The sequence below is a fragment of the Chlamydotis macqueenii genome, chromosome Z (genome assembly GCF_036417535.1).
Source record: "Chlamydotis macqueenii isolate bChlMac1 chromosome Z, bChlMac1.mat, whole genome shotgun sequence".
NCBI classification, from domain to species: domain Eukaryota; kingdom Metazoa; phylum Chordata; class Aves; order Otidiformes; family Otididae; genus Chlamydotis; species Chlamydotis macqueenii.
Genome location: NC_141593.1, coordinates 80,057,125 through 80,080,297, shown reverse-complemented (window position 1 = coordinate 80,080,297; position 23,173 = coordinate 80,057,125).

Genomic DNA, 23,173 nt, shown 5'->3' with positions numbered 1-23,173 from the left:
CAGTATTTTCACTCAGCTGTCTTCTACTGCCGGAGGCAAATTCTCCGTATCCTGAATATTAAGCAGAATCTTCCCTTAACAGCTGAAATGGAGAAAAGGGCTTTGCTCCTGCTACACATGTGGAGCTCCTGGTTATTTAAACACTTTTTTCAGCTGTGTGCTTCTACATCAAGTGCTCTGTATGTTCTTTGTGCTTCTCTGAGAAAGGAAGGTGAACCCTTTATTCCAGTCACCTTGATTTCCTCAAAGGACACAACAAAAGCAAAAAGTCAACATTTAAACTGCTGTAGTAACATTAAGACAATTACTGTCTTCTGTGTTATTAGCTAAGCGTCTTCCAGGATGGTTTTCCAGGTTAACATAAATGATGGGCACTGGAAGTCAATCTGGCGACCATTTCTAGTTTGACCTGAGAGGATCTAGCAAACTGAGGTCCAAAAAACATTTGCAGAATATTGGGAGAATTACACTAAAAACTAAAGGGAATGCTAAAGGTGTTAAAGGAGGCAGCCTAGTAAACCAGCTCATACCTATATGTTCTCTTATAGCATGAGCACGGGCACAAGTTTTATAATGAGATGACCCTGACCTGCTGCTTTCATTCGCAAATGACTACTGCCTTAATTATTTGCATCTGTGAACTCAAATGGAAATACTTAAGGATATATCAATATGCTCATAAATCATCTGCAGGCAATAAGTAGTCCAACATAGATAATTAGAGAATTTACGGAAGGCTTACTCCCTCTGTTTATCTGCTTATGACATTTGCGGTACAGCCCTAACAGCGGGATAATTACTAGATTTATTCATCAAACAAAATCACGCCTTCTGGGAATGCACAATGACTCTGGTTTTAGGACTAATAAAGACATTTTTCACCAAAACTCAAGTACTAATTTGCTCAATAACTAGCTGCAATAAGCTTTTATGGAAGCACTCAAAGAAAAGTCTTGGCACCAGAGGGCAGATAATTAAAGGTGCAGTATCCCCATACAAAAGGCTCTGAACAATTCCCTGACCATATTAAAATTTAATTGTTGAATGTTAATTGAAAAAAAAAATAAGTCACTACTGTTCTCTCTGTTTCAGTAATTATTCTTCTCATATCAAAATATGTATCTTTATGTATATAACAAAAGAGTATCTAAGATTCTTGAAAATTGTATCTTCATTGGCTTCCTAACACCAAGAAAACACAAAGAAAACAAAAATCTCAGATCTTCAATTTCATTTTTAGTAAAATTGGTTAAATATTTCAAATATTTGTGGAAGAATATGCATGCAGATTACTACGCTGTATGAGCACCCAAGTAAACAACTACTTATCACACTTCTTTTATTGCACTAGAGATAAAAAATTCCTAACACACACAAAAAACAAAAGCACAAATTTCCTGTTACTTTATCAAATAAACACAGACTCTATGATTCTTACAGTTGCAAAAGTTTGAGGAAGTTTTGACTTTATAAATCTTTAGAAATATTTGTCTAAATCTTAGCGCAGCCTTTCCCCCAACCTCTTGCTAATAATTGCTTAATTTTACATCCTTTTCTGGTTTTCCAGTCCCCAGCTTAGAAACACAGAAGCTCTTGAGGCATGGGAGTTAACAATAACTTCTTCATCTCATCTCCCAAGAAAAGATGAAGGCAGCTTCTAGAGCACCAGCCAGGCGATGGACATGCACATTCTGCATGCATGCCGCTCTCAAAATTTTGCTATTTGGGACAGGACGGATGTTTCCTGAGATGCTAAGCCTTTACCATACCAGAAAGCAGCACGGCCCTAGGCCGACTGTCTGCTGCAGAGAAATGATGAACTACACAAAATGCAGACTTTTAAACTCGTATTTAATTGTTTAATGTCATGGCTCTTGGTAGAGCATTGTTGCTTGAAAAATAAATTGGGTAATTCAATTAAATGGCTACAGAAGATACATCATATCAGATGTAGAAAGGCACTAACCCCAGCTTGAACTTGACGTCCCACATCGCTTCACTTATTTGACAAATGGATTCTTGAAAATAATTGAAACACATGGCTGCCAGCATAGGTCAATAATACTTTTTTGCCATTCAGCCTCTTAACAGCTTCCATTTTTTTCTTGCACTGTGCCATTCAGGGCAAAGATTGCATTTGCCTGGTAAATCATGCAAGCATTATTACTAAAATGGGACTAAATGCAATGAAAATGGACTACATAAAAGTAATGGCACTTAAGTAAAAGGAAGACCATCTACTAGGGCAAACACTAAATGTCAGAGTTAAATACTATATGACATTGCCTCCATTATAAACTTGTATTATAGATGTAAGAAGGAAAACTCACTAACTATACACATGCTACCACTTGTGTATCTAAGCTAACGAGTGTTTACAAGACAGGAGGACCAATGAGAGAAGGCTCACATGAAATATCCTTAATCAGCTCAGGATATTTCATGTATTTTATTTGGTATGCATTAAGCAGCCAGTGTACAAAAGTATAGTATGTCATAGACGCAGAAGAGATGCTTTTTTTTTTTTTTTTAGCCTCAATTTATAGCTTGTTGTAGTGGCAGAGAACACCACAGCTGTCTGGAGGCAGACATTTCATTAGTGTTTACGAAAGTCTTTGAAATAGTAGATGGCAGAAGTATTAACCAAGAATATAAATCTTCTAGAAAAAAAACCCCACATTTATTGGGGTTGGGGAAGTTAGATAATGCCTGGAGTATCAAGAGCTGTAGTTGATGTCATATACTTTTATGCGCATCAAGAGACTCCACCCCCTAGAAGTGATTATTAGCTATTATTAAGTGAAATATCTGCAATCTGTTTGCTAACTTGTGAGTTTTAAACAAGATTTAGGCATCCAGTGTTAACTGCACACCACCAACAATACTGAGTGGGATGTGGACAATGAATGAACTGTGGACCCATGCACAGCCCAGGTGCTTTGTATGGCCATGGCCATAGCCCACGGAGGATGATCACCCATCTACAGACTCTACTAGCAGCCCTGTGCAGTCATATCCTTCAGGTACATCCCCAAACTGGGATCCCTCCCCATCACTACTTCTGTTGGGAAGTCCATACTATCTTGAGTAAGTTAATCTGACCTTTAGTTACAACTTACATCCCATGAGTTGGAGAAGGGACAGACCAAAAACAAGCTTTAGAGAACTGTAGCAGACGTAGCCAGCATTCCACTTTAGTGTTTCTTTGATCTTGTCCAGTCTCGTGGTTACTTACATGTCTAGTCAGATTTGGTAAATCATTCTAGCAAAAATACAGAGGCTGTTGGGGTTGCTAGAGGTTTGACTAACTTAAAAATTACAAATAAACTTTTAAAAAAGGCAAACAAATAAATGGACAAACAAACAACAACAACAACAAAAAGACAGAAAATATCCAGACTTCATCTTCTATTCTTACACTTTGAACAAATCTTTGATTTCCCCACAACTATGAGTCCACAGTTCTTTCCTTCAAATCCCACTTACGAGAAATTAAGTTTTAGCAATCTTTTACTACTAAGCCTCTCACTCAGACTTTGGACTTAATACTAAGATTTTAATACACTAATTCAATTATGTAGTATTATGGGAAATAGTCTTAACTTAGATCTAGTGGAAAAAAAATTTAAAACCATCTTTCTCATCTTTCTTCCTTCCATCAAGATGGAAAGGTTTTTTGTACTTCCTACCTACTTTATCATTGCTTTTGTGCATTCCATAACTAGTAAAGTCACACTGGTATGTCTAAAATCTTGTTCCAGCTACTGAAGATATTTCAGTGCAACTTCAAAATACACTTAAAAATGCCATGGCACTATAGCTAGTATAGCAAAACTAGTTGAACATAGTCACAGTCCATGTATGCAAATAAAAGGAAATTATGAGATTATCAATAAATGGCAAACAGAATATTACAATAAATTTTAAGAGACATTGACCAAAAGGTATTTTAAGAAATTTTTCAAAATGCAATTAAAATGTTGTCCTCCTAACAGGCTTAAATTTACATTTATGAGCACCTTGGATTCTTACATTAGTACTTTGGCTTTATGTTTTGCTCAGTGCTTAGGACAGCACTTTTATCATTTTGCATAACATCTACTGTAATACACTAAATGATAATTTTCTGGGGAGTGTTTCCAAAAGCAACTTTGAATCCTCCAAAACTAAGCTTTTCCAGTAGCTTTCCCAGCTTGGAGCTTCTACACTGTTTTAGCTCACACTGCTTAGGATGTATTTGCCCAGCTGAGGTTCAGAAGACAAACAACATTTCTTTCCTTCCTCAGAACAAACTGAATTATCTGTGCCTTGAAGAAAGTACTTTTTAATAAACATATATGTCTTCCTGAGCTCCTCTCCTACTTATTCAACATGTGCCATCACTGTTCTGAGATAAATCTAAATCATCAGAACATGCAAAATAGTGCAAAATCAGTGTGAACCGTTTCGTTCTCTGCCTGCCTTCCATTAACCTAGTCTCTAGTTTTTATCTTTTGAATTATTATCAAGTCCTTAGATACTTAGAGAAAATTAGTGGCAGGATGAGTACAAATCCCTGGTCAAAGCTTCCAAAAAACTGGAAAAGACAAATATATATGGGAATCTATTTCTTACAATGCAGCTTATTATTGTTACTTAAAGCCAACTACATGACCCTTCAATAATGTGCGGAATTCAGAAAGGCACCTGAAATGAATGAAGGGGAAAATGATGAATCACTGATCGTAATCCTATTGCTACTGTGTAATCTGGTAAAACACAAGTATCTTTACATATTAATCACCCTGATTTTTTTTTCCATAGCAGTTCCCCTCAGATAGTTAAGAAACAATTAACATAAACCATTATTTGAGAGGAAGTAGGAAGATGATATTTGTCTTCAGAAATATTAGAAATAATTAGAAGTCTGATCTTATGTTTTCTAAAATAAAATAAAACCAGAGTTTTGTACTTTTACTATTCAAAATAATCTTTAGAAGCCTAACTGTGTTGTAGCTGCATATTTTCAAACTATCAGCCAAATATCTGGAGGGGGTGGTGCGTGGAGGAGGTTGTGTATTATTGTTTGCGGGCTTACTTAGCGAGTTTTGATGGTTAGTGGTACCAGCCCCTGAGCTCAATTTCAGCTTGGTACTTCAAAACTCTCAAGGCTTACTTTTCCCGATTAAGGATTATGGAAACAGGCCTGGGGAGCCTACAGGGTGTTGAATTGTGCTTTGTCGAACATTAAGCAAACATGGGTATCTCCAGGCTCACAAAGCTCTGATAAAACTATGTGTATGTAATTAGATCAATCAACAGGAAATGTTACGTGATGTATGTCAGAAGTAGTTTCATAACAAACAACGTATAGAAAACTTCAACTACTCACTAATGCTTCAATCGACTCAGCTACTACCGATATTAAAAAGCTATATCTTTGCAGTGCAAAATACAATTCACATCACAGTAATATATATCCACTTAGCTCTCTACCAAATAATCTCCATGAACACTCTCATCTGCAAACCAAATATCCTCAGCATGCCACCAGTCAATTAGGTGTGTATTTATCCTTAAGTTTTTAATTTATGTCACTTGGGATACAAGTCAATTTTCCTAATTAGAATATATCCATCAAGATTAGAAAGTAGGCTTGGGCAAATTTATATTGGATCCGTTTAGAAAAAGATAAATTTGCATAAAGTGCATTGTATGCTAATACAATATTTGGGCTGATTCTTCGAGGGTCAGAATTCAAAGTTTTCCAAACTGTCGTGTCCCTCTTAGACATACAAATTAGAAACAGACTCTTAATATGAACCTGTGCCTCGTTACTGACTGTATTTCATTGCATCAAAGTATTAATTCATGAAGCAATAATTTTAAGGTTATTAAGAGTATGGACATGCTCACAGTGAGGCAGATGTCCAAAATGACCACTGAGATTTGCTCCATTGACTGTCACAGGCATCTTAATATGTGCATGTAGAAACATGAGCATTTTGTAAACTTTAGTTCTTCAGAAAATATTGAGAGTACTACTGTGGGAACGAAGGACAAGGGAACATTTGTACCAGTATTTCATTTTCAATCTGTATCAGTGAGTAGACTATGAGGCACCTCAGGAGGCCATTCACAGAGTCTAAGTCAGGCTGATATTTGAGAATCACCTTGAGGGCCACTCTCTCCTTTAACACTAGGAGATCAATCAGCTAATAATCAGCTAACTAAACTAGTGCTAAAGTTAAATATGAATAACTGCCAAGGAATATATACAATGTTATCTGAAAAAGAACCTCTTGCACTCTGTTACAGTCAAAGCTACGCTGACAGAAAGTGGATAGTCAAAAATATCCAACTCAGCTTCTGAAATCCAGTGAACACGCGTCACAACCAGGTGAAAGGAAGGGAATCCTCCTCTGTGGACCTACGTTGGGGATTTCTTCCATTTAGAGGAGTTATTTTGCCAGGTGCAGGTGAGAAGGTGTAATGCCAAATCTCCTCCCTCCTCTCCTTCCCTACTGCCAAAAAAAGTTCCACACTCACCTTGAAATAGGTTCTTCCAGAAAATCACTATATAATTTCCTGGATAAGTCTTCTAAAAGGACAAAAAAACCCCTCCTTGCTATTTATATCTTATGAGAGGTCAACTCTTAACTTGGACGGCTGTCTTCCTTGTTTTGACTCTAATAATTTTTTGCTCCTGTTTTCAAGTTTTGGGTATCTATATGCATTTCATTACTCAAACGTGCCCAATTCTAGTCTGGATTGCAGAACCCTGTAGCTAACATAATTACACCTTCCTACCTCACTCCTACCTGCTGAACTACACCATCGAGCATATTGAGAAACATCTTCCTTTATGAAAGGCATGTCTCTAGAAGTACTTTTTTTTTTTTGATGTATTGTTTTCAAAAGTGAGTTCATGAAACATTTTTGAACTCTGATCCTGCTGACACAACCTTACGTCTCTTGTTATAGACAAAGATGAAAACTCACCACTAGAGTGGAAAAATAATTTGTACTTACCTGCAAAGACAAATCCACAGGTTGAGGAAAGAGCAGCTGAACCAGAGTAATAAAGTAAGATGTCTTTTTCAAAAAAAAAAAAAAAAGTCCAAAAACTGCTGAGACGCAAGCAGAGTAGAACTAGTAGAGTCATTGGCATCAGAAGGGAGCTCCTCTGAATAAAATATTATCTGTTGCTGCAGATAATATTGTTATGATACTTAACTATAGATGGCTTACTAGAGTAGAAACACTTGGCTATGGGGCTCACAAGTTTTAAATAACACATTTAAAATCAATGCTGACATTTGCAATAGAATAAAAAAATTGTAATCTGAAAATTACAAAAGCCCTCACACCCACTTCCTATAAGTTAATCTTACTTTTATTGGGATGAAGTACAAGTACAACCAAATTAGGATAGATAAAACTGCAGGATAGTTAGAAGCATTTTGTACCACACTTAGAGACCTCTGTGGATGGGGAGATTTGTAGAACAATTGCAGTTCTCACAAAACGGAGTCCTTAAATTTGTTTAGGGACGTACGTGAATGTGACTTCATCACTTTCACTTGCACTGGGTAGATATAGCTGTGATTTCTCCATAGGAATCTGATTTTCCTCCTTTTTTTTTTTTTTTTTTTTTAATTTACCATTAGAAAGTCTTCATTTCCCCACAGCATCTGAGATTATCAGCTCTTAGAAGATAAAGTAAAGCTGTGTTTCTGATACTTGAGCATCGTAAGTTGCATTCTGGAGGTTGTCAGTACTGGTTTGGAAGTGGTTGTTAAAACAGTTAAGTGGAACAGGTAACTCTGAGGAGATGCTCATACGCTGAAAGAGTTAAAGGTGTTTGAACTTAGGAGCTCCACCTCATTCCTGTAATTGACAGTGTTGTTTACTCCAAAGCTTTGTATTACGCTCTTCCTCTATTATTGCAAAACTGTATTAATAATTGGGTTGTCGGAGAGTAGGAACATTCCAATGTTAATTATATCTTATTGACTAATTTGACTGGAGGCATTTTAATATTGCTTCAGTTATGCCAGAAATCTTTTAAATAGGAGACTCTCTCAATTTGCCTTACAAGGGCGCAAAGCTTCACCTGATTATGCTGGTTATTAGCTGACACTTATCTGCAAGGTTCAACAGTATCTTTTGACTTCTACCAGAACCAATTCTCAGACAGAGCTAGTTACAGCCTTGTTTGTATAGCCACCATTTTTTTTTTTTCACTAAATTTCCCCTGATCTACACAGGTCTTTACTGCACCCCTCTGCCAACCTTGTCCATCCCAGCTCTGGCCAGTTAAACCAACACACATGGCACACTCTAAGACTTCCTAATTGTCAATTTTGAGGAGAAAAGGAAAAAAGAAAAAAAAAACCAAACCCAAATACCAGTAGCCAAATTTTAAACCACCAGTCATGAAAGAGATTTTCTGCTAAAAGCAGTGATTCCAGGATTGTTATCACAGTGATGTCATCCCCTGCTGTGGAATTGGCAAATACAAACCTAGCATAGACAGTGTAATGTCTGTTACAGTGTGATCCTAATCAGAGATAAGTCTCCTAGTATGGAAATAGGAAGACATAGCCTTATCAATATAACAATAAAGATGGGTATCCTACATTTAATATTATGAGGAAATTTAATTTAAGTACTTGATTAGGGCATAAAACAGGGTCTGTAGAGATGTGGGTCCAACCCTACTCAAATATTCCATATGAAAAAAAAATGGAGAGCCAAATTAGAACTCAGTTATCTTTTAGAACCTGAGATTTACTGTTGTGACAGTAAAAATCTCCTAATTCATGTCACGTTTATGGAAAATTTAGTTTAGGCCTATAAAGGGCCTAAAGCTTTTCATAAAGGCTGCAAAAAAAAAAAAAGAGTATTTAATCTTTCCTTTCTCTGGTCTACTTGCAGAAAAGATTTCCTCTGCATCACAGCAAAAGAGAAGCATGCATATACCTCCAAAAATGGCATACCACTGGTGGAAGTGGTACGCTTTCAAAAGGTAAGAAGCAGAAAATAGATTTAAACCACCATTTACGACTGCCTCTTATTGAAGATTCTTGGTCAGTCCTGAAAACAAATCAGTAGGCATTTATTTTCAAGGAAAAATCCTTGTTGACTGGGATGTCAAGAAAGACAACTGGATTTGAAACATATTCCAGTGTTCAGTATTTCCTATCAGACAGTTAAATTCTGCCATTTGCCAAGGCCCACCTTGGTAAGGAACTTTGTTATAGCCTCAAATTTAGCTTTTTCCCCAGAAACCTTGGAGGATTGGGAATGGTGGAGGAAATCCATGTTTTCAGGACAACTTTTCTAAGTAAGTCGTGCATGCTACATCTGCACAGCTCATTTCTGTAATTTATTTGTGCACTTTTTGTGGTTATAAGGCCTACATTTATGTGCACAAAGGGAGAAAGAGACCAAGTTGTGCACAAGGAGAAAATTAAGTGTGTAGATTCACACATTTGGTTCTTATTTCAAAGGTAACGCTTTGAGGATAAACAACACCATTCCAACTGTGTTCAGGATCAGAGTCTGGATCTTAAGGCAACTGATTCACAAAATCTGCTTTTTGCATTAAGACATCAACAGCCAGCTACCAGGCAGGTTTTTGATTCAGTATCGGTGAAGTGGCACAAGCTTAGCTTGCACTAACCTTTGAGGTCATCAGAACCTGAAAAACCCTCAGCTACTGCACACCCATACAAGACTCCCTGTCTTGTGGGAAAGTCAGAAAAATCATGATAAATTAAGTTGGCTGAGGCCAGCTATAACAATCAGCTGGGGGTTACATTGACTATGTTGCGTTGACGATTCGCTGTTGCCAGGTGTGCATCACCATTAAGCTTGTTTCCTGACCACTCTTCCCCTGTTTGGGAATGCAAGAGCTATCATACTAAAATACTACCAACATCTAATCAATCCAGTTAATTCTGTCAAATTCATATATATGGATTATAAAGAGTTAAACAAACAAATTAGACACTAGCTATCATCTTCATCACCAACTACAGCTGATGGAGCTTGTGTGATCAGAATCATGAGATTAACAGGAAATTCGAGCTCAGATTTAAATTGTAGGTCTATGAGTATGATGATCTCAGTGTTCAAGATGAAGAAGGTAGCAAACCTTGTTTGACCTTCAGTAACGCAACAAAAATCTGTGCAAATACAAATGACACTGTGATAAACAGAACATTGAGTTCCTGTGTTTTGTTCATAAAAGCTTTGTTACAGTGTGCTTAAGCAAGTCGCTGGTTTATTTTGCAAACAGCAACAGGAATTTTCAGGGGCTCAAGAGCTCACAAACAACTGTCATTAAGAAAACATTGTTTATGAGTGAGTCATGCATGCCAAGAACTGAAAAATTGCATCAATCAGGCAACAGAAAATTTTGCAGCAATTTAATAGGAAAAATGTATGATAAATTTCAAAACATTTTATAGATTACAAGAATGTGGATGATCTTTGATCTTTCAGTGACTAGTAAAAATTCTCTGAGAAACTAAATGAACCATTCCTTATTATCTAGCCATTCTTGAAACAAAGTTCTGTGACCACATCTCTAATGCAAGAAAAATTAATAAAGCTATTACTGAAATTAGTCTTTGGATAATAATGTGACCAAGGAATAGACTGCTGCAAGCAAAAAAAAAAGGAACAATTTCATTAGACCCTAGGGATTCTACACGTTGACATCTTCAGTCAATCAAAACACCGAATGCCACTGCTGTGAACATTTTAAACACCTTTTTAGTCACTGTAAGACACTGCGATTTCGCTGGCAACAACTTCCAAGTTACTAGGAGAGGAAACTGGGATTGGAATGTAATGCATGGAAAAAGAGGCTCAGCTGATTATGTGGTGTTACACTGATCATAGGTTACAGTCTGCGCGGGAAAACTTAATGTGAAACAGTTTGTATTTCCCCTTAAATCCTCCACGAACTATAAAAATGTGATGCCGTGTTAAGTGCCCACTTGACCTGTGTCAGCCACATCTCGAGCACTTACATCCAGCGTCGAGTGTATTGTTAAATCATACCCTCCGAAACAACCACTCTTCTTCACTGAAAAGTTTCAGAGCAGCGGTAACTGATCCAAAGAAAGCGTAAGGTATGACACACGATAATGCGTCGTTTGGCACCAACGTGGCATTATATTGGATACGCTGATTGAACTGGAAGAGTTGTCACTCAAGATGCAAAACAGCCTGTAACGTTAGCTAATGCAAGGTGAGTGGATGTGGGCGCTGTGTAAGGAGGGAGGCAGAAGCCTCTCCTGCTGTGAAGTAACATACCCCATGTTTTTCCTTTCACTTCAAATGCTGGCCATTCCCACTATTTCCTGTATGCATAGGGCACTAATTTTCTGAAAGACGAAATTGCCATGAATTTACAGGACATGGACCATATTGGTTAGAAAAGTATAGAAATTTAGGCGAGGCAATTGCATGAACAACATTGCAGGCTGAAGGTAAATAATGGTCATCTTTGAGAACTAGCGCTATTATGCTCTAAATGTTTAACCAGTTTTTAACTTTCCCACTGAAAACATAATAGCAACACCCCTCTCCTATCCTACACTAATGGCTCTGGAAATCCGTAAATGCTGTGGGAGTCCGGGTCTTTTCCTGTGACTAAGCCGTGTTGCTTTTTCAAACTCTATGAAATATACAATTTTTTTTTTCTGTAAGGCTATGCAGATGTATTTCATTTTAAATACATTATGGCAAGCAGTACAGCATCTGGAATGCACGATTCTCAGTACGTGCAACTTATTTTCATTCACACTGTCTCAAGCCCTGGTTAGCCAAGGACTGAGTGAACTGAAAGAACCAGATTCTGGTAAGCCTGAGGTAAGCCTGTTCTTAACTTAGATGTTGAATTCTGGAGTTATTCTTGTAATTCATGAGGTGGCAAGCTCCCCTCTGCATTGCTGCAGGAACAGATGCTTTGCCATCATGCTTAATAGCCTACTGACATGCTGTACTTGAGGTGAGATGTAAAGTTGACATATTGGGTTCTTTAGCATTAACTCTAGCGCTTAGGTAAATTTCCAAATCAGATTACAGCAAGGTTTCCCCATTTGTCTTGAAATTTTACATGACAATTTTTCTTTATGTCCTCCAGAGTATTTTTTTTTTTAAATAATAAAAATCCCTGCACTTCAGACTGTATGTATTTAAGTCTCAGTTACTTTATCCCTCCACTTGAAACAAAAAAAAAAGATAGACCTTTATATGAAGACCAGATAGACCTTGAGAAACAAGAGAATTTTTGAACAATTTCATGAAACTTTCCTCTTTCTTTCTGTGTCCATTACTAACCAACATAGTGAGGGAAGCTTCCTAAACAGATGTTCCTTTCCAAGCACTTTTTCTACTTTCTTCACATCTTTGTATATCTGCAGAGCAACATAAGCAGCTTTTTAAAATAAAAAAGCTAAATTTAACATTTTCTTCACACGGGCAACACTGCCACGTTGGAGTGTTAGCTGCTCCTAAATGCTTCTGTAGCACATTTCCTGCCAGACTCCTGGATGAGGTAGTGTGGTAGGCAGCAACTGAACATCAAATCTGTTAGATCTATCAGCTGCCTTGGATAACCATGAACAAGTCGTGATCATGACCCATCTACATATTGGGGTGAAAATAGTATCCCTTGTTTTCCCTACTGATAAAAGACAATATAAACATTCAGTAAAATTAATTTTTATAGTTAAAAAAATTACTTGTTTAAAATAGAATCTAATAGTGGAAGCAGAGAACACTAACTTAGTAGGAAACCTTGTATTTTCTCAAAAACAGAAGTTTTTGAGAACAAAAATAAGTCATAGCATAGTATGCGTTAAGTCAGTCACACTCAACACAGAAAGAAATGTGATGCTTATTTCTTTATTTTGAAAGAAAAAAAGGATCCTGTGTCTCCTAGAAAGTGGCAGAATGATCAAAGCATTCTGCGAAAGAGTTGGGAGCAGCAATTTTTTTCCCATTCCTCTGCTCCAAGGAAAGTGTTCCAGATAAGGTGTTTGTGATCTTATCAGAGATCAAAACCATTTCACACTTCTATTAAGAAAAACGCCAGTTGATATGGCTGTGCAGTCAAGAGTTCCTTTAATGAAGAACAGCAAATGTGCTACTATCAGTAAATGACCTGACTGTACTTCAAATGTCTAGTAGTTAGGGGCTTAAATATGCCAATATATAGATTTTAAAAAGTCCTTTAAGTGTTGAACTCTTTTTCTTATTCTGCAATGTCTTTAGTTAGTTTATTACATAATTATTGGATTATGGTAGTGGATATTGATTTTGCAACGGGAATTTTGATTGTGTTAGATACTGTATTGCCTGCTTAAAGTAAGAACCAGGGTATAATAACGGATATCAGAAACATTTCAAATAAAATCTTTGACGAAATTCTTCTGTAGGTTCTCAACCATTAATTGTAGCTGAATTTTTACAGTTGCAAGAGTCAAGCCCTGAACATATAAATGGAAGAGGGTACTGCATATCTACAGTAATGAATCACAATTTTTATACATTAAGAGGAAAATATGGAAATAAATTAATTCTGTTCCAATGATTACAGTTTCTTTCAAGTAAATGTCCTGCTTCTAAAAGTGAGCAAGCAGATAACTAGAAAATTTTCAGGGTTAACTTATTTTATAGTTGCCATGAATACTATCACGTTTTTCATACTCCAGAAAAAAAGTTTTGATCACACAATTTTGATTTTATGCTGCGCAAAAAGCAAAACCAAAGCAAAATATGTCGACAGACCATGCAACTGTTCAAGATACCCAAAATAGATTGAGAAATTTTATTAATACAGCTTCATAAGGATTCCTTTTTGTCTTAATTGATAAAGGAAACTGGATTTTGATAGCTGAGGTTACTAGTAAGAATGCACAGAATAAGATTGCCTGCCTTAAATAAATAACCTTACCAGTGTTGGTCACTAAATGGCACTTTGTAACCAGAAGAGTACAGCATTAATGAACTGCAGTTAACAGCCAGAGTTAAGATGTCAACTGCAATAGAAAAGACTGAAGGGTTTATCTCCTTCATCTTGTGAAAAATTTAGACCAGGAATCTTTTTTAATTCTCTCAAAAGCTCCTTGACACTAAACAATTGAGAGCAAGGAGTGAAGGAAGATATTTGTATTTTTTTTGGTTGAACAATGCATTGTAGATGCAGTTCTTGCAAATTTGAACTGCCTCTTTGCCACAAAGAAGCTAATTTACACTACATGAACCAAACAACAGTCAAGAATGGTAGAAACTGGAAAGCTAATTAAATCTACAGGCTGTTCTGCAGACCGGGGGCCTAATTCTCAAGTGCAAGTCATGACTTGAATCCCTGCTATCTGTGAATTATCCACTCCCTGTATGATCCTAAATAGCAGATACTAGTATGAAACTAAATAGTCAGCTGAAGTGCTCTTCAGGTAACAGCTCCACAAGAAAACTAAAAGAAAGCTGGCGGTAGAGTTTTCGCTACGTTACCTTTAAATTTCAATTTTTTTTTTTTTTTAAATTTGGGACAACTGTAACCTACAAATTCTTTCTCCAAGATTATGACAGGGAGCAAACTGGCAGACAACATATTTATGAAGGGTTCATTAGAGTGATCTCCGAAGGAGAAATTGTGTCTACTTACAATATTAAAAGTAATTCAGAGAAATAGACATTTATCTTCTTTGAAGACATCGGTCCATTTAGATACATAGAAATTGTCTTTTCTTTTATTCCCAATGGAAAATACAAAATACTGAAAATAGTTGAAACTCTTCTCATAGGTGGCAATAGTTTTGGAAAACTTAACGTTAACAGGCCTATAATAAAAAACAAGCATATTTTGACCCTGGTCAGATATTAAAGACATTTTGCAAGAGTGACAGAAGTATTTTTAAGTAACTGTTAAGTTAAAACAGAGTTTTAACAGATGAAAATCTGTTTTCCTATGGCCATAGATCTCCTTCTCCATATCACCCTTCACCGTTCATTTGTCCTTTCCAAACCAGTTTGGAGTTAAGCATGCACTGACCGGTTAGCTCTGCAGTTTCTTGAAAAGTTATTGGACGTCTTGGCATTCACTGCCATAAAACATAAGATGCATCTTTCTTCCCTTATTACTGGGTATGCAATACAACTCACAAGCAATACACAACTGTTTATAACCTTCAGCATTCATAGTGACTCAACGGATACTCCTGCATGATATTCCTTCATTACAATTCTTGTAATCACTGTTGAATCCATTAATTTAGCTACATATTTTTATTATAAATGTCTCTTGAAACTCTTGTAAGGAAAGAGGCTTCTTGAAAGATCAAGTGAAGAGAACTGGGTAGATACTAACAAGAGGAGACACAGGTTATCATTGCAATGACCATGGGCCGGGGGACTGAGAATCCTGGAAAACTGAATGTGAAGCTTCTTATACACAGAATGCTTTCTAGCATTTTTTGGCTGAACTACGACAATTACAAGTAATATCATTTTTAGTTTGCTGCAGTATGTAAACCACTAATTTTCTTACACTATGTTGGTAAACAACAGTTAAGGAAAGAAAAAGGGAATGTTTTTTTAACAGAACATTTGCCAAAATTCAAACCCACTTTATATTGACGTTGTGAATTATGAATGAAAATAGATATTGACTCTTCACAATCAATTAATGCCTAGGAAATGTTTAACAAGGAGAAGATACTAAGAAAATTTAATTAGATAATGGTTGCCTAACTTATTGTGACATTCATTGATAATGTGATGAAAATATTCTTACAACCATACATATTGTCTAGCATCTTAGATGTCATGCCACTGCATTCGCATTCCTGTAATAAAGGATTTCATTTTCTTGAAACATGTTATGGCCTGGCCTCATTAATTCAGAAAAAAGAAAATACAATTAAAGAAATCTTCAGGGGTTCTAAAGTCATCTCAATTTTGTGATAGTTAATGACATGTGGTATTATTAGCTTAACTTAATCCTGTTACTTTACTGTGTTATATATAAACTATTCACATTTTAATCCAAGTGTTTTACTGTAATTTCACACTGAGAAATTCAGATGTGGAGTCAGAAGGACGTTCTCATTTTGACGGTTACATCACAAAAAAATTAACGGCACCTTCTGGTTGGATCAGTACAGTCACTACGACTAAGTTTGAAACAGTTCTACTTTAATGTTTTCTCTAAATATCCGTCACATCTTCTCTTTTATGAGATGAAGTCAGCAGGCAAAACAAAAACCTTTCTCTCTAGCGAAGGAAGACAGAAGAAGCAGAGCAATAACTTATGTCATAGATAATTAATTGCTACATAAAGCAATATATATGTATTATCATTGTGAATCCACTTCACTCTTCTTGCTTAAATGCTTCCTTAAAATTTTTGTATGCAGTAATGTCTAAAAAGAAGTTCCTGTTAACATGTTACTAGTGTCCTGAGATCATTTCCTTTCACATCTAATACACTTGGCAGTTTCTATAATTTCTTTTGTTAGTGAGGCTGTAAGCTTGTAGAGATTGTCCTTTTAATTGCTGATAGACACTGTACAAAAGAACTGATGTTCATGACTAGCTCTTGAAACAATACAATTTTATAAACAATTATCAACTTTGTATCTTCATACAAATAAAATGAAAATATTATCATTGCTAGTGATTTATAACTAGAGTATTTATGACTTTTAACAACCATCTGAAAATATTAAACATATTGCTGTCTGAATTCAGTTGATTGAGATCAAATTAGTGCTTTTTAGTATCTTACTTCTTGTCATCAAACTGGTGTGGCACATTCTTAACGACTTCTCTAGGAGATTTGACTGTGTGCAAAAATCTAGCCAGCAGTTAAAACATCTAGTTTTAGGTAATTATGAAGAATCACAATATTTGGTTTAATACATTAGAGAAAATTAACTTTAACATTAAAAATTACAAGTTATTGACAAAACAAAATAACCGGATGCAATGTTTGGCTAATCGAATATAATAAAACATCCATTTAATATGCACTCTTGAGTATTTTCCAGAAGATTATAATCAACAATGGTGTAATTTGATATTAATATGTATGAATTAATCAAAAAACTGCATTGTCATTAATGATTTAAGGAGTTGTTTGTTGAGCCTGATCAATGTATTGATTAAAACATGTAGGAATGTTCCTGTTACTTAGGCAGCTTCCTTTTGTTATATCGAGAATAGTAATTTTAATGGAGAAAAGCACAATAGAAGATGATTGATTGTCTGCTTTTGTCATGGAGATGAATTATTGCAGAACGCGAACAAATAAAAATGAAAGCATTGTTCTATAAACTGTCCCTTGATTCTTTGCTCATTTTGGTGTATTGTTTGCAGACTGTGGCACAGGCTAATACAAAATAGCATAGTAAATAAGGCATTTTGCTGAAGTAAAATTACTTTCCTCACCAATGAAGCCAGGCTTTCAAAAAATCAGAGCACTGGCCTGCACACTACATATAAAATGTGCAATTTAATCTATGCCAAAAGCAGACTAACACAAAGTTCGCATAGCTATTATCACTATATTAAATTAGTAATGAGAGAACATAATGAAAGATGAAAAACTTTATTTAAGCCATAATGGAAAAGCTGCTCACAAGCAACACAAATTAAAAAGTAATACATTTAATTTTAGACAGCTGGTAGAAATAATTATATTTTTACTTAATTGTCAGTAATTTGTGAATGAAGCCATTTTTTCTCTGTGTGGCGGGTTTTTTTTTTTTTTCTCAAGACGAATAAAACTGTGGTCATAGAACTGTCATACAAGTGATAGAAATGAAGAAACTAAGAAAAAATTACTGTTGTGTGGTCTAACTTGCAAACAGTGAATGATAGAAGTTTGAGTGAGCAATCCCTGTCCAATAGATTCAAATAATGGTCTACAATAAGATATAACTATTCTAAGCACAGAGATTTTTAAAATATTTGAATTTCTAATAAAATAATACAATTTTAAAAGGAAGTCTCAGAATTTGTCTTGTTTTGAATGCCTTCCAAGTTCAAATGGAGACTCCTCTTCAAAGGCTTCTGTAGGATATCATTGGATTTCATTTAACGATGAAGTTATTTTACTGAGGATGATTTAGAAACAGTATTACAGTGGCTGTGAACAAAAAAAAAGAAAATCAGATAAATCCAGCAATCTGGTTTTTATCTCTTTCTCTGATTCACTGCTACTGTATTCGCTTGGAGACAGAACACTTCATTCTAGATACAGCTATCACCTGGTGTTTGCTAAATTGCTGTGAAATTCTTGCAACAGCTGTTTGTTCCTGGGGAAACATTCACTTCATATTGCTGCAATAAACTGATCATTGCCAATTAAATGCCCATTAATTGTGTAAGCAAGGATTACTGCCAGATGTTTACATTAGAAAGAAAAATATCCTTTGCTATTTATTTTCCACTTACAACCATCTCCTTTCATGTAGATAATTATATGTAAGTGGTTTATTTTTTTAAATATTCCCCAAATTCGGGTTTGAGAATTAATAAAATGCACAGTCTCCTTGGAATTTGTTTAGAAGGATACTAATATATATTCTTAGCACATCTAATTAAAATTGAATGGTTTATTTAAAACTGAGAAGTGTGTACTATACATATATTTCTATTAAATGCATTTCTAATACTCATAGATTTGCATTTTCCAAAACAATTAATTTACATCTACTGGAAAACAACATTTTCAAGAAATAGCCAAACACTTCTCCCCACCATACCGCACCAATATGTAAACTCTGTACAATCTCAGATATTATGAAAGAAACCTCTGACGAAGATCTCGATCAGGAATGAGTTGTAAGGGTTTCCCTTATCATCTGAGCTATTAAAGGACTTTCAACAAAGATATACCAGTAAGCTGCAGGGCATTGTTTCTGCAGAGAAATCTTGAGAACACAAGGTTGCAATTCCAAGTACATCATTTCATCAACCACTGCTCACAAATCATAGCATCACAGAATGGCTTAGGTTGGAAAGAACCTTTAAAGTTCATCTAGTTGATCCCCGCCGTCATGGGCAGAGAAATCTTCCACTAGTTCACATTGTTCAAAGCTGTGTCCAATCTGTTTCTGAACGTTTCCAACGATGGGACATCCACAACTTCTCTGGGCAACCTGTATCAGTGTTTCACCATCCTCATTGATAATTCTATGATTCTATAATTCTATGATTCCATGATTTGATGATTATATCTAATCCCTCATTACAGGTAATGTCAACAAGATTTGATCAAAATGTTTTCAACCTGCCTTAATGAAAAAATTGATCATTTATCAAGAAAGAAATTTCCTCCTGCATTATTTGGTATTCCAAATCACTTACCTCATTTCCATTCTTAAATAAATATATTGTTAAAAACCTGTTTCAGAAGGAATATAAACCCTGAAATCTGAATTTTTTTTTAGTGAAGCAGAATTATGGTGTTGCTAGTTTTAAATTGGAGTGACCTGATCACATTCAGTAAGCAGAGGTATGGACAAACAGACATTTCCTAATCAAGAGTTGTTTATGCTAATCATAAAGTTTTAGAGTCAATCAATGAACAGACTTCAACGCTACTTCAACTCAGGGCAAAAACAAAGTGAAAAATTTCTGCAGAGATGAAGTGACTGACTGCAACAATTTAACTAAGTTTTTTTTTCCTATAGATCTTTTCATTGTTTAAAATCTGAAAGTAATATTTTGTAATTTTATTTTTTCTTCCTTCCTGACGCTTTTTTTTTTTTTTTTTTTGAGCAGGAATTAATTCAGGAAGTTCCTATGGATTGTGTTACATAGAAGCTTAGAATAAATTATCACAATTATAACTTTTGGGACCTTTTTCCTAACAGGACATGATTTTTTTCCTGATGCAGAGCTAGATTATTCTTCCCTACTTGCTAAATAAGATAGCAAAGTATATAGACAAAGAAATACAGTATAAGCATGAAGGAAACAAAAAGCACTCCCAGCCTCTCTTGCCAAACTAGGAAGCAACCTGCCCATCCCCATCTTGCCCAACTGAAAACAAGGGCTAGCAGCAAAATTAATTTACATTTACTGTTTACGCTTACTGTGAAATAACTTGAGCAGAAATAAACATCTACCATGCAAATGCAAACTAATGAAAACATGCTGTCTTACTGTTTGAGATTTTTATTTTTTTTTTAAAATGCACTTGTATAGTAATCTATACCCAGCTAAACTCTAAAAGACATCTGTCAAATAGCCTAACAAGTGGGAAAGTATATGAAAGCAGACAGTCAGGGGCCATGTGTGAGTATGTCCACGTATAAATATGTATGTATATATGTACATACATATATTCACCTGTACTTCCTGTGTAGGTACACGTGTTAAATGAGTGCTCAAGATACTAAAGACAGACAAAAAATGACGAGATGGAATGTTGTTTATTTCAGCATAATGAACCACACACCTCTTTTGGAAGGCGATCACAGGACACACTCTGAGCTGTGGAGGATATAAAGCAGCAGCATCTGGCTCCTTAAATATCTCCACTGGCACTTGTAATGGCATCTTTGAAGTCGTCTGTGCATCTGTCACATGTTTAGTCTGCTTATTGACTGCCCCAGCTGAGGATCATTTTGGTTCTTTTGGACGTTGAGTAATCTGAGAATAAATCTCAGGAAAATCCCTCATAATATCATACACATGCTCTTCCAAATTAATAAGTGGATAGGACACTGCTTTTTTTTTTTTTAATAACAGATGTTAAGCCATTCATTTAGCAATTGTTTCAGTATGATCATGGTCCATACCATTGTTTCTGTATTCCATGTAACATTAGTCAAGAGATTAAAATAACTATCAATGTCTTATCTCAACTGCAAAAGTCATAGGAGTTATTCTTTCCACTGCTGTAAATCATAAAATTCAACATAGGTGTCCTAATGGATAAAATGTTGCAGAACAAGATTTTTTCCTTTATATTTTCCTTTGCTATTTTGTTATCTAAAAATACCTTCTGACAACTAATTCTGAATGAAAAAAAACTAGATAGGGAATACAGAATATATAGAGAATATAGAATATAGAATATAGACAATAGAATATAGAATACAGAATATAGAATAGGGAACAGTGATAATATGTTAAAATAAAAGATTAACATTTAGGATATCTGATTTCACAGTTATGATCTTAAAAAATCCCACAATACACTTTAATCTCATACATTCTTCCTCTTAGGTCTGTGACAAGTTACATAGTACTGGGGTGGCGAAGCTGGAATTCCATTTTCCATTCACATAGGTCTGAATATTCAGGGCTTAGGATTAGCCCACAATTTAGTTAAGTTATTGACTAATTTTGCCAGTTTTACCAGGAACTGGTTGAACGGTGGCACTCAAAGAGCTGTGATCAACAGCTCCATGTCCAGGTGGAAACCAGTGATGAGTGGCATTCCCAAGGGCTGGTATTGGAACTGGTGTAGTTTAACATCTTTGTAAGGGACATGGACAGTAGGATTGAGTGCACTTTTCTCTGTGTGGTCAGCAGGTCGACGGAGGTGATTCTTATGAGCCTCACTTATTATCATTTTGCAACGTTACTGTAGTTATGGAAAGGCTGTGATTAGATCTCTCCAAAGCCATCTGTTCTGCAAGCTGAACAAACTCAGCTCCCTCAGCCTCTCCTCCCATAGCAAGTGCTCCAGCCCCTAATCATCCTGGTAGCTCAGTGTTCAACATCTTGCTTGATGGCAGGCCCCAAACTGGTCACAGTATCTAGACATGGTATGACAACTGTGGAGTGAAAGGAGATAATCTCTGCCCCTGACCGGCTGATTGCACTCCCTTCGACACAGACAAATGCGTTGTTATCTTCCTCTCTAGACAGGGCACACTGCTGGCTGTCCAACAGAGCATCAGTTCAATGTCTAACAAGGTCGTCAGAACCCTTCCTTCAGAGCTGCGCCCCAGAAAATCAGTCTCTAACTTGTAAAATTGTACACACCGGTAATGCAGCTTATATTGAAAAACTATACTATATACATACAAAATAAGGTATTAAGTGGTATAAAATAGTCGTCATCAGTATTGGATAGAAGGTGCAGGTTATTCACATCAGCCTCTGGTGTCTTTCATTTGTAGAAGGAGGGAAAATTTCTCATCAGTGTTACAAGATAAAAGGCGTTTACTCTTTTTACTTACATTGATCCCTTTTCTTTGTGACTGAGAGATACATTTTCAGAAAACATAAACTTTAATTCTTCTACAGTCTTTTCTAAGTTTCCTTCTTTTAGAAGAGCAAGAAAAAGCACAGGCACTTCACAGACAGGATAGGGAAGATCTGCGTGGTCCCATCATCTCAAAGGCTCTAATTAGTATAGATCTCTGCTATTCTAGAGTGAAGAATACTTCTGAATTTCTGAACATCTAAGACTCTCTTTTGACCAAGTCATCTGTTTCAAAGCAAAACCATCCAACTGATCTCACTGTTGCTCCAACGAGCAATCCTAGAATAACCAACCTTTGTGCGATCTTCTGCCATATACTTTGAAACACTGGCAAAGTGGTGAATTATTTTAGGTCTCTGATTCTGTACAGGCTAGTAGGAATACTTATGCTTTGATGAATTTACTATTTATCCTTCATAGATCATAACAAAGAAAAATTAAAGCATACATGACACATTTACTTCCAGCTTTAATTAAAAAAAAAACATCAATGCAAATGCTCTGACACTGCATTTCTATTTTAACCTTACTGGTTTGAAAATCATTTAACAGCTGCGTTTAATCACTATTAACATCCCACCTTGAACATGCTGCGTCTCGTACTGCACTGAAAAGCAAAGCCTCCTATAGACAGATGTACTCTATGATGCTACTTTGTATGTCAATAAAACTGACAGAACAAAGGGAGACGGAGAACATGTAATCCATTTGTCTTACAGGACCTCTACAGAGAAGACACAGCACCTGTTACTGAATCTTATTCAAACAACAAGGAAGTATTTAATAACTGGTGTCGTGCTCAGCAGAAAAGATAAATGTAGACCTCGTCTATTGTGGGCAGCAAACTCCAGTGCAAACACTCTTGATGAGCACACAGCTGACCTGATGTATCCAGGAGTTACGGCACAGCCTTATACGGAGGAAATAGATCCGGTCAGC